General features: G+C 42.9%; 1 protein-coding gene and 1 pseudogene across 1 annotated transcript in view; one reads left to right on the top strand and one right to left on the bottom strand.

Annotated features, from left to right (window-relative positions):
- The window catches only part of LOC124722965 (metal cation symporter ZIP14-like), a 214,037-nt gene that overhangs the window by 121,611 nt on the left and 78,445 nt on the right, over window positions 1–13,981 (bottom strand). The window lies entirely within an intron of this gene.
- LOC124723520 lies at window positions 3,773–3,890 on the top strand (annotated as a pseudogene).

Raw genomic sequence — 13,981 nt, 5'->3', positions numbered from 1 at the left:
TCCATAGCTTGCTATATTTTTAAAGTGAGAATGACATTGATATCAAGGATGATGATATTTGGTTTGTGGGGCGCTCAACGACGCGGTTATCAGCGCCCACACAAATTCCCAATCGTTACTCTGTCCCGTCTCGCCATTTATCCCGAATGATGATGGAAAGGTGAGGACAACATAAACACTCCCCGGGCCGAGAAAAATCCCCAACACGGCCGGGAATCGAACCAAGGACCACATGACCCAGAGGTAGCAATGCTAACCACTTTTTTTCTGCCCTCATTTTGTTCGTTATTGTTCGCTGCATTTTTTTCGGGGCGGACGTCCCATGACGCTTGTTCATGCTCATCATTGATCCATTCTCTTAGTTTTTTATTGCAGAGGGCAGCTAACCCTCCGACCGAACACGGTGAGGTACCGTGCCGGCATCCATTAGACCACGAGTTGTGGACTTGATTTCAAGCATTATCTTGAGCAAAGCTATGACAATGCCAGCAACATGAGTGTGAAATACAGCGTCTTAGAAACACCAATTAAGAAGATAAATAAATACGAAGAATACATTCTCTGCTTCACACATTCAAAAATGGCTCTGAGCACTATGGGACTTAACATCTTAGGTCATCAGTCCCCTAGAACTTAGAACTACTTAAACTTAACTAACCTAAGGACAGCACACGACACCCAGTCATCACGAGGCAGAGAAAATCCCTGACTCCGCCGGGAATCGAACCCGGGAACCCGGGCGTGGGAAGCGAGAACGCTACAGCACGACCACGAGCTGCGGACTTCCCACATTCATTAATTTTTTTTTTTTTTTTTTGACAGGTGCGCTGCAGAATGCTGTACAGAAACATTCTTTTTTTTTTGACTTCGTTGAAAACCCCTATACACTTTCTTCCGCTTTTGCATAGCGACGGGCTATTTTTTTGAAAGCAATGAAAGAAACTGAACCAATCGACTGCCTTTCTAGGCTGACTGAGGAGCACAGTTTTCCAAAGCTACGTGCTTCGTTAATTACATTCGCACGCAAGAAAGAAGTAGACTACGTTGGCAGTCGATTGCATTACACTGTTGCTAGTTTAAGGATTTTGGAAGACGCTATCCAAGACTTACCTGATGAAGCAGAATACAAAGTCGATGTCTTACTGTGTGAAGATCATACGAACTATGTGAAGCGTACGATGTAGAAGGCAGAACACAGTACTGTGAGGAAGGCTTTCAGGCGCCATGACCGACTGCACGCCTTCTGGGATTTCCACTCAGTCATGCAGTTACAGAGTTCGACTACCACCGATCGAGTTTTCCGCTGACACGGTGCATTGAAATCGTTTCTGGCAACAGTTCGGATCCTCAGTCGATGCAGACCAGAATTTGTCAACTGTCAACAAACGTATGTTTCTTCGAGGACATCTGGAATGGGAATCCAACAATTTGCTTCACGGCATAGCTGTAACTGCAGTTGCTTCTGAACAAAGCAAGAAAATTTTACGTGTATGTTATGGCGATAGAAACAGAATTATCCTGGAGCATTTTGACTATTCAGGAGACATCACACTTGTGACATCCGATTCTCCAGAACCTCTTAATATTTATTGAACGAAACAAGTGCATTCAAACTCTAAAGGTAATAGTGTCCACAGGTGTAAGTATACATTCATGCTGAGTTTTAGATGCTGGCAGACAGCAGCTTCACGAGTATATCACTTATCTACGGTTTATTTGTTGCGAATCACCAATTGGCAGTTGATACTACTGAGTCTTCTTTCACTGTGTCACAGTCACATCAGCTAGTCTGCTTGACGGTGAGAATAACAACAATACTCACTTTCCAGATACCACAATCGAGAGTTTTCACTCCTTTTCAAGACACCTGTAAGTACCTCAAGAGCTCAAAATCTGACACATTAGTATTATAATACTTGTTAGTAGATCAACGATTTAATATAGAGTAATTGTTCACAAGTCAGAATGTGTAGCCAAAGATCGCTTGCAACATCGGGACAGGTTTTATATTCCTACTCGTATTTCATCTACCACAAGAATCGCACCAAAGTATCCAGTCAGTCATCATGAGATGCTCTTAGAGATGCAACTACTAGCCGGCCGAAGTGGCCGAGCGGTTCTAGGCGCTTCAGTCTGGAACCGCGCGACCGCTAAGGTCGCAGGTTCGAATCCTGCCTCGGGCATGGATGTGCGTGATGTCCTTAGGTTAGTTAGGTTTCAGTAGTGCTAAGTTCTAGGGGACTGATGACATCAGATGTTGAGTCCCATAGTGCTCAGAGCCATTTGAAATATTTTTGAACGCAACTACTTCTAGAGATCCGTGATCCATCCACACAGCAAAATCCATTCTATCAACTCCATACTTGCAGAATCATATATATGTTCGTACAGTCCCATATTCCTTGAGACCCTTGGCAGAGCGTGAGTCCATCAAAGATCGAAAGTCAAGGATTGGAATGTACGGCTATGAAACTCTTTTGTATGCTACCTAGTGAAATTAAATGTTTTACAAACGATGAGGAAGGTTTTTAATACCAGTCACAGTTATTTATTCATGGTAACTGCTTCAATACCAAAGACAAATTATTTCTTTCAATACCCTAGCAAAGAAATTCGTTCTGTATTACTAACCAAGACAAGATAAATGTCTTGGAGCATGCAAAGCTACATGATATCATTTTGAGAGTTATTCTTGTAGTCTTCAGCCCGAATGTTAGTTTGATGTAGCTCTCCATGATAATCTACGTAGCGCAAATCTCTTCATCTCTGCACAATCACCCCACCCTACATACTGTATTCAAGCCTTGGTCTTCGTCTACATTTTTTATCAAATTAATTACTCCTTGGTTCCTCGGGATGTATCGTATTAACCTACCTCTTCGTTTTGTAAATATGTTAAGCATTCTTCTGTAACACCAAATTTCAAAAGCTTGTGTTCTTCTCTTCTTGTCTGTACTGTTGTACTAACTACACGGCCCAGCCACATCAATGTGACCACCACCCACGTTCGACACAACGTACAGTAACCACTCACAGACGGCAGGTGGCAGCAACAGCAGTGCAGAGTATATAAAGCGTGTCGGGGTACGCGGAAAATAGTGGAGTCGTTGTCATAATGGGAAAACGGAGAAAATTATCTGACTTCCAAAACGGCATGATCATTGACTTTCGGGCCAAGGGTGGAAGCATTTCCGAAACGGCAAATTCTATAAACTGTTCACGTGCCGCCGCGGTTAAAATATAGTGTGTGTGGCAAAATGGTTCCCTCCAAACGCGATGCAAGGCAACTGGGCGTGGTGTACAGGCGAATAGGCGTGCAATTGGTGAGCAGCTGACAGGCCAGATGAACCACGTGGCTACCGTCAGTGTCTCCTCAACGACCGTTCGGTGAACGTTGCTGCTTACGGGTCTCCACAGTAGGCGCCTGGTTCGTGCACCCATGCTGACCGCTGTTCATAGGCGATGAAGGCTGGATTTGCACGCCAGTGCCGCAAATGGATCTGCACTAAGGGGCTATAGGTGGTCTTCTCAGATGAATCACGTTTTATGCTTTATTGGACAGTTGACTGTTGCCGTTTACGGCTCTGCAACGATCATCGGTAGGGGGGGGGGGGGGGGGGAGCGTTACGGTCTGGGGAATGTTTTCGTGACATTCCCCGGGTGGTTTCGTCATTCTGAAAGACACAACGGATCAACACAAATACGCATCTATCCTTGGGAACGTGTTTACCCATACATGCAATTTAATTTTTCCTCGGCACGATAACTTCTAGCCAACGGCCTTGCTGCAGTGGTAGCACCGGTTCCCGTCAGATCACTGAAGTTAAGCACTGTTGGGCTGGGCTAGCACTTGGATGGGTGATCATCCGGTCTGCCGAGCGCTGTTGGCAAGCGGGGGGCACTCAGCCCTTGTGAGGGAAACTGAGGGGCTACTTTATTGAGAAGTAGCGACTCCGGTCTCGGAAACTGACATACGGCCGGGAGAGCGGTGTGCTAACCACATGCCCCTCCGTATCCACATCCAGTGACGCCTATAAGCTGAGGATGACACGGCGGCCGGTCAGTACCGTTGGGCCTTCACGGCCTGTTCGGGAGGGGAGAGGGAGAGAGAGAGACAGAGATAGAGAGAGAGAGAGAGAGAGACGATAACTTCTACGAAAAGGACAATGCAACCTGTCATACAGCTCGCAGCGAGCGTACGTGCGTGGTTCGAAGAGCACCAAGACGAGATTACCATACTCCCTTTACCACCAAACCCCTCGGATTTAAACCCAATCGAGAATCTGTGAGACACCTCGATCGTGCTGTTTGTGCCATGGATCCTGAACCGCGAAACCTAGCGCAGCTGGCTAGGTCACTGAAGTGAGAACGGCTCCACATACCTGTCGGTACCTTCAAGAACCTCTCTGACTCTCCTGAATGTGCACGCTGCAATAGGTGGTTATTCACGCTGTCGACAGGTGGTCACATTAATGTGTCTGGACCGTGTATAATGCCACACTTCGGACAAATGCTTTCAGAAAAGACATCCTAACACATTTATATTCAGTACTAACTTTTTTTCCTTGGTCAAAGAAGCTTCTGTTACTACTGGCAGTCTACGCTTATATCCTTTTTGTTTCTGCCATCGTTAGTTAATTTGCAGCTCAAATAGAAAATTTCGAATATTACTTTTAGTGTCCCGTTCCGTAATCCAATTCTTCCACTATCTCCCGATTTAATTCGACCATATTCCATTCCCCTTGTTTTACTTTTATTGATCTTCGTCATATAAGCTCTCTTCAAGACAATACCCATTGACCTGATGTTCCAAGTCCTTTGCCGCCTCTAAAATAATTACAATGTTTTTATTTTCATCCCCATGGACTTCAATTCATTTTCCAAATTTTTCTTTAGTTTACTTCACTGGTCCTCAGAGTATAGATTGAATGAGTTGAGGGCTAGGCTGCAAACGTCTTTCATTGCATTTTCTGTTAAATTCCGCCTTTCTCATCCTTCGACTCTTGTAACTGAAGTTTGGTTTCTGTACAGATTTTAGATAAACCTTCACTTCGAAACAGTGTGGTAAAGCTCGAAGACTGGCGGTTGTCCTTTTAATGCAAAACTTCGAAGACGCTTCACATTAAAGGCACATAATTCCATTTGCCACTGCAGGTTAATTTATAAGAAAGCGGTACTAAATCTTGTGGAACATATGTTTCGATAGAAGATATTTGAATCTTATTTATTCGTATATTATGTCCATGTCTCTTAAATAATCATTTACGTAGTTATATATGTGGTGTCTGTTCTTCCGGACATTTTACATAGTTATATATGTGGTGTCTGTTCTTCCGGACATTTTGTTCCAGCAGCCATTATCAATCAAGACACAAAGGAATTGCATGTAGTTGCTAGTGGGCATTATTTACATCAATGGGAAAAGCTGAAAATTTTTATTGGACCGGGATTCAACTTTCCCAGATGTAAATCAATGCACACTAGCAGCTACATGTCGTAATTCCTTTTTGTCTTGATGTACAGAGTTCTTGAGACATTCATGCAGACAGATATTTCTTAGGAAGGAAAATCAGAGTTTTTACGTCTGGTTGACGACGAGGTCTTTAGAGACGAACACAATCTCGGGTAGGGATATGAGATGGAAATGGATTGTGTTCTTATCGAAGGAACCATCTCGGCATTTACCTATTGCAGTTTAGCAAACCCACGAGCGGCGATCGAAACGCCGTCAGCCTGACTGTGGCCCATTGTTGCACTGACAAGCGGACTGTACAAACTTCCCTAGCCGCTTGATTCATGTGTAGGGCACGATTAGGCCTTCATCTTGTGTAAGTAGGGAGATGCAACTCTCAACCGTTTTCGACAAAATCGAGTTTTGAAAATTTTACGCGGGCTCACATACTTCGTATGATGATCGCTAGTATTCAAGGAGTCCACAGTCGAGCGAGTAATTGCTTAGTTTCGACCGGTCTCTGGATCGTATCTCGCTTCCGCTGGTTTTTTTCTTTCATTCCTCGTAATTCTAACAACAGATATGCGTGATACGCGACGACATTGTATGATGACCGAGAACCGTTTATGAATGTAAATCAAGTCTGTTTTGCAATAGTCACACTGAAAATAACCATGCATAGGCAAAAATTCGATTTTCATTACATGTGCTGTATGTCGCAATAATTATTGTTTTTCATGTATCTATGGCCAGTATCATCCTGATTCGTGCAGGTTCAAAAATGGTTCAAATGGCTCTGAGCACTATGGGACTTAACTTCTGAGGTCATCAGTCCCCTAGAACTTAGAACTACTTAAACCTAACTAACCTAAGGACATCACACACATCCATGCCCGAGGCAGGATTCGAACCTGCGACCTTAGCTGTCGCGCGGTTCCAGACTGTAGCGCCTAGAACCGCTCGGCCACTTCGGCCGGCCATTCGTGCAGGCTCCAAAGTTACTCATTATGCTTTCCAGAAATGTAGATACAATAATATAAATAGGATTGCGATGCAGATTTCAATAAAAAGTCTCGTGTATCAGATTTTTACTTCCAAACTCCTTACGAAAAAAACTCCTTTTTTAAGATACACATTATAAAAATAATAAACGAATAATTAATTACTGATAATTTACACAATAATAATAAACCTGTTGTTATAATTACGTGGGAATGGAAAAAAAGAATGAGAGTCGATCCATAGATCTCGCGCTTACGAGCCTAAGCGCTTGCCAGCCGGGGTGGCCGAGTGGTTCTAGGCGCTACAGTCTGGAACCGCGTGACCGCTACGGTCGCAGGTTCGAATCCTGCCTCGGGCATGGATGTGTGTGATGTCCTTAGTTTAATTAGGTTTAAGTAGTTCTAAGTTCTAGGGGAGTGATGACCTCAGATGTTAAGTTCAAAATGGTTCAAATGGCTCTGAGCACTATGGGACTTAACAGCTATGGTCATCAGATGTTAAGTCCCATAGTGCTAAGAGCCATTTGAACCTAAGCGCTTATTCCCTCGGCTGCGGCCTCCTTGACCAGTCGCGACCATACAAAGTATAAAAACACGCTTAAAATGTCCAAAACCGATTTCATGGAATACCGTTGAGAGTTGCGTCTTCCTGTTTGCATATGGGGACCCAACATTTAATGTGCACTCCAAACCACGTTGCAAATTGGCATTTTCTCATATCTAAATCATTGGCAGTCGTTGCCAGAGGTGAAAGAAGCGGTCAGTAAGAGAAAAAAGACCGACTGACGATCGAAACCCAAAACTTTGGGACTGCAGTCTGGTATTTCTGCTACTCCTCCTACCACAAGACCTTTCCTTCACTATCTTTCTCCAATCCGTCCGTGTATTCCGTCTTTACTGATTTCGTCGTCAACAGGACGTTAAATGTCAATCTTCCTCCCTTTCTTCTATACGCGAGCGCTAACTATATGGTCACTTGATGAAACTATACAAGATGCTGAAATCAGTAACCAAAACAATCTGTCCGTAGGTGTATGAGCTATTGACTATGACATCAAATATTATAAATTCTATATACAGGGTGTTTCAAACTCAATATATGGGTTTTAAGGCTTTATCGCATTTATTACATTCAAATTATAGTTATAAATAATTCATCAAATCAAATAGAAACTCAAACAGCTTTTCTTAAAATTATTCACTGTGAGCACCACTCGTCACACATCGAGTCGATAGGTGAGTTCTTCTCAAACCTTGCTCAGTGCGTCTAGTATAATTGTTGCAACACTACTGTTTCTAAAATCAGGTAGGCCCGCTGGTAGCGGAGGCGTACACATATGACCCTTTATGAAATCCCAAAGGTAAAAATTGTATGTGGTCAGATTGTGTGTGAACGTGATGGTCTTGTGAAAGAAGCTCTGTCAACCGGCCACTTGCGCTCAATCCAGCGGTCGGGCACAGCGTCGGTTAACCAATCGCGTACTGGGTTATGAGAATGAGGCGGCGCACTAACTTACTGCCATATAAAGTTCTGTGGTTTCGCTTCTTCCATTTAAGCATAGAGCCATTCTTATAGCGCATCAAGATAAGAAAAACCAGTTACAGTTGCTTCACCGAAAAAGAAAGGCCCATAAACTTTCCGCCGTTATGTGGCTCAAAAGCATTCAATTTAGGGGAGTCTCGTTGCAACCGGACCATCTTGTGGGGATTTCCTGAACCCCCCCCCCCCCCCCTCACGCTCCCACAGATGCGCACATTATGTGTGTTCACATTTCCAGTTAGGTGAAATGTCGATTTATCACTGAAGACGACACGTCCAGAAAATCTTCCTCGTCATGCAACAACATTTCGCTCGCAAAGTTGAAACGTAAATCGTGGTCTGTAAGCTTTAGAACCTGTAGCAGCTACAAACTATAACGCCGTAGTTTTAAGCGTCTCCTTAAAAGTCTCCACACAGACTAACTAAGGACTAGCCTTCCGAACTAATTTCTTGGGCTGCGCGTGAACTCTCACTCGTTCAACAAGTTCTTCAGTCACTCTTTGTCATGTCGTACTCTTCCCCTTACGAACATGTATACAGATGAAACTATTTGATTTGCTCTTTCATTTGATGTACTATTCATGATTATAAGTTGAATGTAATAAATGCTACAAAACCATTAATGTAATATGTAAACAGAATTGGCATTCATATGCGGACTTTACTTCTGTAGAAGTTCCGGACACTGGAGGGTTTGAAAAAAGGCGTCGGTCCGATGACTGCCGTGAGTCTGGAGAAAATGATTCGGAAATTCAAAGAGACGGTTTCTTTTGGTGTGCGACTTTGCATTTTTCTTTACTGTACTATATACGGGTGATTATAATTAAATTTCCAAAACGTTGTAGAAATAACACCACTGGTCAGAATGACGCTAAACTGCAACGTAATATTATCGGAGAAGGGAGAAAACGTGTGGTAGCAGAAAAAAGTTGTGTGAAAATCGATCAATAGATGGCGCTGTATGTGTCAGAATACGTAAATGGAAACACCTGTCATGCGCACGACCCATTGAAGTTGGTACGAACACGCCGGGTACACGGCTTTTCCTCCTTTCGCGTCTGCGACGTTCGCCACGACTGTCTCAATGCAGGATCGCGCTCTGCTTGTAAAGTTGTATTACAAGAATGATGACTGTGCACACGTCGCTCTGCAGAAGTTCCGGACACTGGAGGGTTTGAAAAAAGGCGTCAGTCCGATGACTGCCGTGAGTCTGGAGAAAATGATTCGGAAATTCGAAGAGACGGTTTCTTTTGGTGTGCGACCAGGTAGAGGGGGAAAACGAATTGATTCGACATCAGTGGAAGCAATGACCACAGCAATACAGGAGAAGACGAGTGGTGGTGTGCAAACGTGTAGTGCACGGCGAATTGCCCGAGCGTTGGAAATACCCGTGAGCACGGTGCGTAAAATCCTACAAAACATCCTTATTTGCTGTCCATTCAAAATTACCCATGTGCACGAGTTGCTTCCTGTTGACCTGCCAGCAAGAGAGACCTTTGCTTCAGAATTTCTTGCTCACATGGAAGTGGACAGTGACTGGCCGCGGAAGATTTTGTGGACAGACGAAGCCCACTTCCATCTGACAGGATATGTCAATACACAGAATTGTCGAGTATGGGCAACGGAAAATCCACACGCAAATTAACCAGTACCACTTCATCATGAAAAGGTCACTGTGTAGTGCGGGTTTACAGCATCGTTTATCATAGGGGCACATTTTTTCGAAGAGACAGGTGCTTCCGGTCCTGTTATCTGTACCGCAACTGGTAAGAGCTATGACTGTCTTTAGCGCAACAACGTCATTCCGGCTCTCCAACAGCGCTGATGTGTGAATGGTATCATTTTTATGCAAGATGGCGCACCTCCGCACACTGCAAATCCAATTAAGCAGCTGCTGATGCACTATTTCGGAAATTCTAGAATTATCAGCCGCCATTTCCCTACAGCCTGGCCGTCCCGATCTTAATCCGTGTGACTTCTGGTTTTGGGGCTACCTGAAAGATGCTGTGTTCAGTGTTCCGATTGCGAACTTCGCTACATTGAAGGCATGCATTGCGCAACACGTTCTGAACATTACCCCGGAAACACTTCGAACAGTTGCGGAACATGCTGTTTCTCGATTTCAACTTGCAGAAAACGGTGGACAGCATGTTGAACATATTTTGCACCAGTCACACGGAAATTAGAAATCCGATTTGATTTTGATTGATGCTTTTTATGCGCTTTTTGGCCTCAGGACAGTTAAAAACCGATTTTTCCCATCCGATGTAATACGAACTTGCTGTTGTGGATGGGCTTACGTAACTAACAGTATCACACCTGCACACCCATGCCCACTGGGTATTACAGTCTGTTTAACGTCAAACGTACACCTTGGGCATTTTTGTATGATTCATTTGTCATTTGTAGTCGACCACTATTAAATTATGATGCTTACAGCACCATCTATTGCTACATTTCGTTACTTCCAATGTTTTGTTACAATGTTTTTCTTCTACCATACGTTTTCCCCCCTTCTCCGATAATATTCCGTTGCAATTTGACGTCATTCTGACCAGTGGTGTTATTTCTACGGCGGTTTTAAAGTTTAACTATAATCACCCTATATATTCGGGAAGGCCGCACTTCAAATCCGCGGCCGGCCATCGACATCAATGTTTTCCATGGTTTTCTTAAATATATTTAGGCGAGTGCCGCGACAGTTCCTTTAGAAAGGACACTGCCGATTACCCCATCTTTTCCCCAATCAAAATTTTTGCTCCGTTTCCAATTATCCCGTCTTTGAAGAGATGTTAAACCTTAATCTTCTTCGTAAATGACGAAACGCGATGAGGGATCTGATAACGACATCCTTATATAATCCCGGATTAGGCTGTACCTAAATCATGTAGTGATGGTACAAGGAGAACAGCACACAAAACAACTACTGCCCAAAAACTGAACCATACCTCTTTCATAACAAATTGGATTAAAGTTATTAGAAAGAATTATTTAAGCATGTATGTATGGTCAATAAATATGACAGGTCTACAAATAGGACTGGCAGAAAAATACCATTTTTAAAATGGGAAAAGAGAGGTTAATGTAATGGAGTGGTTCACGGAACTTGATGCACATTAGTTCTGTGCAGACATTGTACACTGGGTGCACCAGTGGGACAAATGAATGGACAAACATGAAGAATATGTTTAATGAAATGAGAACCATTGATACTCGACAAAGTTGCAGCAAAATTTATTTTGACACTTTTTGTTCATGCGAACTCTTTGTTACCACAATTTTTTAATCCCCTTCGTATTTATATGCTGGGAGGCTACCAAGAAATACTAGTAGCTTGTTAAATGTGTCACTGAAGATGTATTGCACTTATAAAACATATTTCTAAGTTTTGGTTTGGTTGATAGATACATTGTTGTACTTACAAAGTATAGAGGTGTCTAATCTATGATTCTCACCTCTAATGAATTTTATAGTTTAAATTAAGAAGTGAAAATCCTATAAGCCGCGAGTTCATGATGAAACTCATAAATTAACGATTACAAATGCGCAAATTTGTGTAGCACAATCCGCAGGTTTTTTACTAGGTTGCAAAGTGATGGACTGGAAGATACCGCTATCTGTGTGGCAAATAACTGTAGCAATTGCTTCGGCCTATGTACGTGGTAGGAGCTGTCTAAAGAATGTGTCAGCTTCTACGTAAATTTAACAGCATTTATTGACAAATAATACAACTTTTTTCGGTCGTATCTTAATTCCATTTCTACAGTAGTTTCCTGCTGGGACACGTCTATGAATAAATTTTCAAGCCAATAGTAGGTTTAGATTCTGTGCGTTATCGAAATGTTTTCAGCACAAGTGGATGTCAAGTGCAAGTGCTGTTGTGTAGAGCAGTTTAATTTTTCACAGTCAAATAAGAACCTAATATCTGACAAGGGAACTTCATCCACTTGACCTCATATTTCCTTGGTAAAAAACACATGAGCTAAATATCAACCCTACCAATCGATCTCACTCGAAAATTCGGGCCATATGCAGATACTACGTAGGTATGGCCCTCACAACGTACAGCTTTTAAACATTCGCGGTCTCGGGTTACTTGTCACGCGTCCCCCTTCACTGCGGCCGCCGTAATGCCCGAACGTGAAGTGCTGTGCAACAGTGAGTCCCCCAAAATCTGAAGTGTGAAAAGCGGAGGAGGGAATAATAGTACGAAATTAAACCCATATAGTGGAACTCTTACAAGAGTACTCCAGTTTGATAGTGTCAGCTTTACATATATAAAAAAAACATGCATCGATTATATTCAAAATTAAATTACGCTACACTACACGTTGAATGCTGAAGATTAGATGGGTAGATCACATAACTAATGAGGAGGTATTGAACAGAATTGGGGAGAAGAGAAATTTGTGGCACAGCTTGACTAGAAGAAGGTATCGGTTGGTAGGACATGTTCTGAAGCATCAAGGGATCACCAATTTAGTACTGGAGGGCAGCGTGGAGAGTAAAAATCGTAGAAGGAGACCAAGAGATGAATACACTAACCACATCCAGAAGGATATAGGATGCAGTAGTTACTTGGAGATGAAGAAGCTTGCACAGGATATAGTAGCATGGAGAGCTGCATCAGACCAGTCCATGGATTGATGACCACAACAACAACAACATGTTGGAAAACCGTCTCTTTCGTTTCCAGTGCAATAATGAATCGCAATATAAAAATGTTCAAAACAAAGGGATCTTTGACACCCGCTACACCTTATAAATTGCGCACTTTACTATCATCGAAACAGTATTTAACTGGATATTCACAGTATTCTGGCCGGTCACTGGTGTAGCCGCTTCGATACCACGCGTACTGGAAGACTAACCTAAACGCTGGTGCTTATAACTGCCTGTAAAGAAGCGACTATATTTGCAGGACGGTGTTCTGATGAGGGAAGTTTACATCGATACTCAGAAGTCGTACCGAGTTGGTAAACCTCCGGATAAACCCCTTGAACACGCGGAAACCAAATATGTCTAGCGGTTGGCAGTGTCTTGTACCTCCTCGTGGCAATATGGAAACGGAGGTGTCTTCTACTTCGTGTCCTTCATGCACTGACAAACTTTTGTGACCAGCAAACGAGTCCACTATTAAAACTGATCTGTTATCATCTCGGATGATTTTATAAAACACCTCTTCATGCCACTTTTATAAGTGTTCCTTGTTCACTTTCCCAGAAGATGAGGTGACAACTACAATACTGTCCGCGTGAAAAAAAAATTGTTTGATACGTGGCACAAACGATCCGATCGACTCTTTTAAAACAATAAACAGAAGTGACTGCAAGTGTCCATCTGCAGATATCGTTGGTATTATTGTGTAGGTATGAGTTGTGTTACTGACGGACTGCACGACTGTGACGACATCTTTTGTCCCTTTTTTCGCAAGAGTTCGACCTGACGTCATTTCTAAATTAAACCCAGTCTGATCCATATTGTAAACATTCTGTTTACCGACCGCTTCCATAACAGCTCTGGTGTCGGCGACGAATTTTTCACAGGCAGTAATTATAGCTGTTTCATCACATAGCTTTTTGGTGTTGTAACAAGGGTTATGTCACGATCTTACCATGAATACAAAAATGTGGCTCCTCAGGAGCTCTCAGTTCTCTTGTATGGTGTGGAAACATGGACCCTTACAAAGGCAACCACTGTCAGACTCCAAGCCTTTGAACTGTGTCTATACGGAAGAATGTTGAGAATATCATGGACTCAGAAAGCGACAAACGTCCATGTTCTACGTCGAGTTAACAAAAGCCCAGAGCAGATCAACATTATCAAGTGTCGCAAACTACAATACCTTGGCCACTTCATGAGGAATCCAAAACGATATGAGCTGCTTCAACGTATCCTGCAAAGTAAAATCGAGTAAAAGATACCTTCGGAACGAAGAAGAAGTTCCTGGCTCGACAAACTTAGATCAAGGTTTAATATTAGCTCTGA

This window comes from Schistocerca piceifrons, chromosome X (assembly GCF_021461385.2).
Source record: "Schistocerca piceifrons isolate TAMUIC-IGC-003096 chromosome X, iqSchPice1.1, whole genome shotgun sequence".
NCBI classification, from domain to species: domain Eukaryota; kingdom Metazoa; phylum Arthropoda; class Insecta; order Orthoptera; family Acrididae; genus Schistocerca; species Schistocerca piceifrons.
Note: the sequence above shows the minus strand (reverse complement) of the source record. Positions and strands in the feature narration are given on the sequence as shown.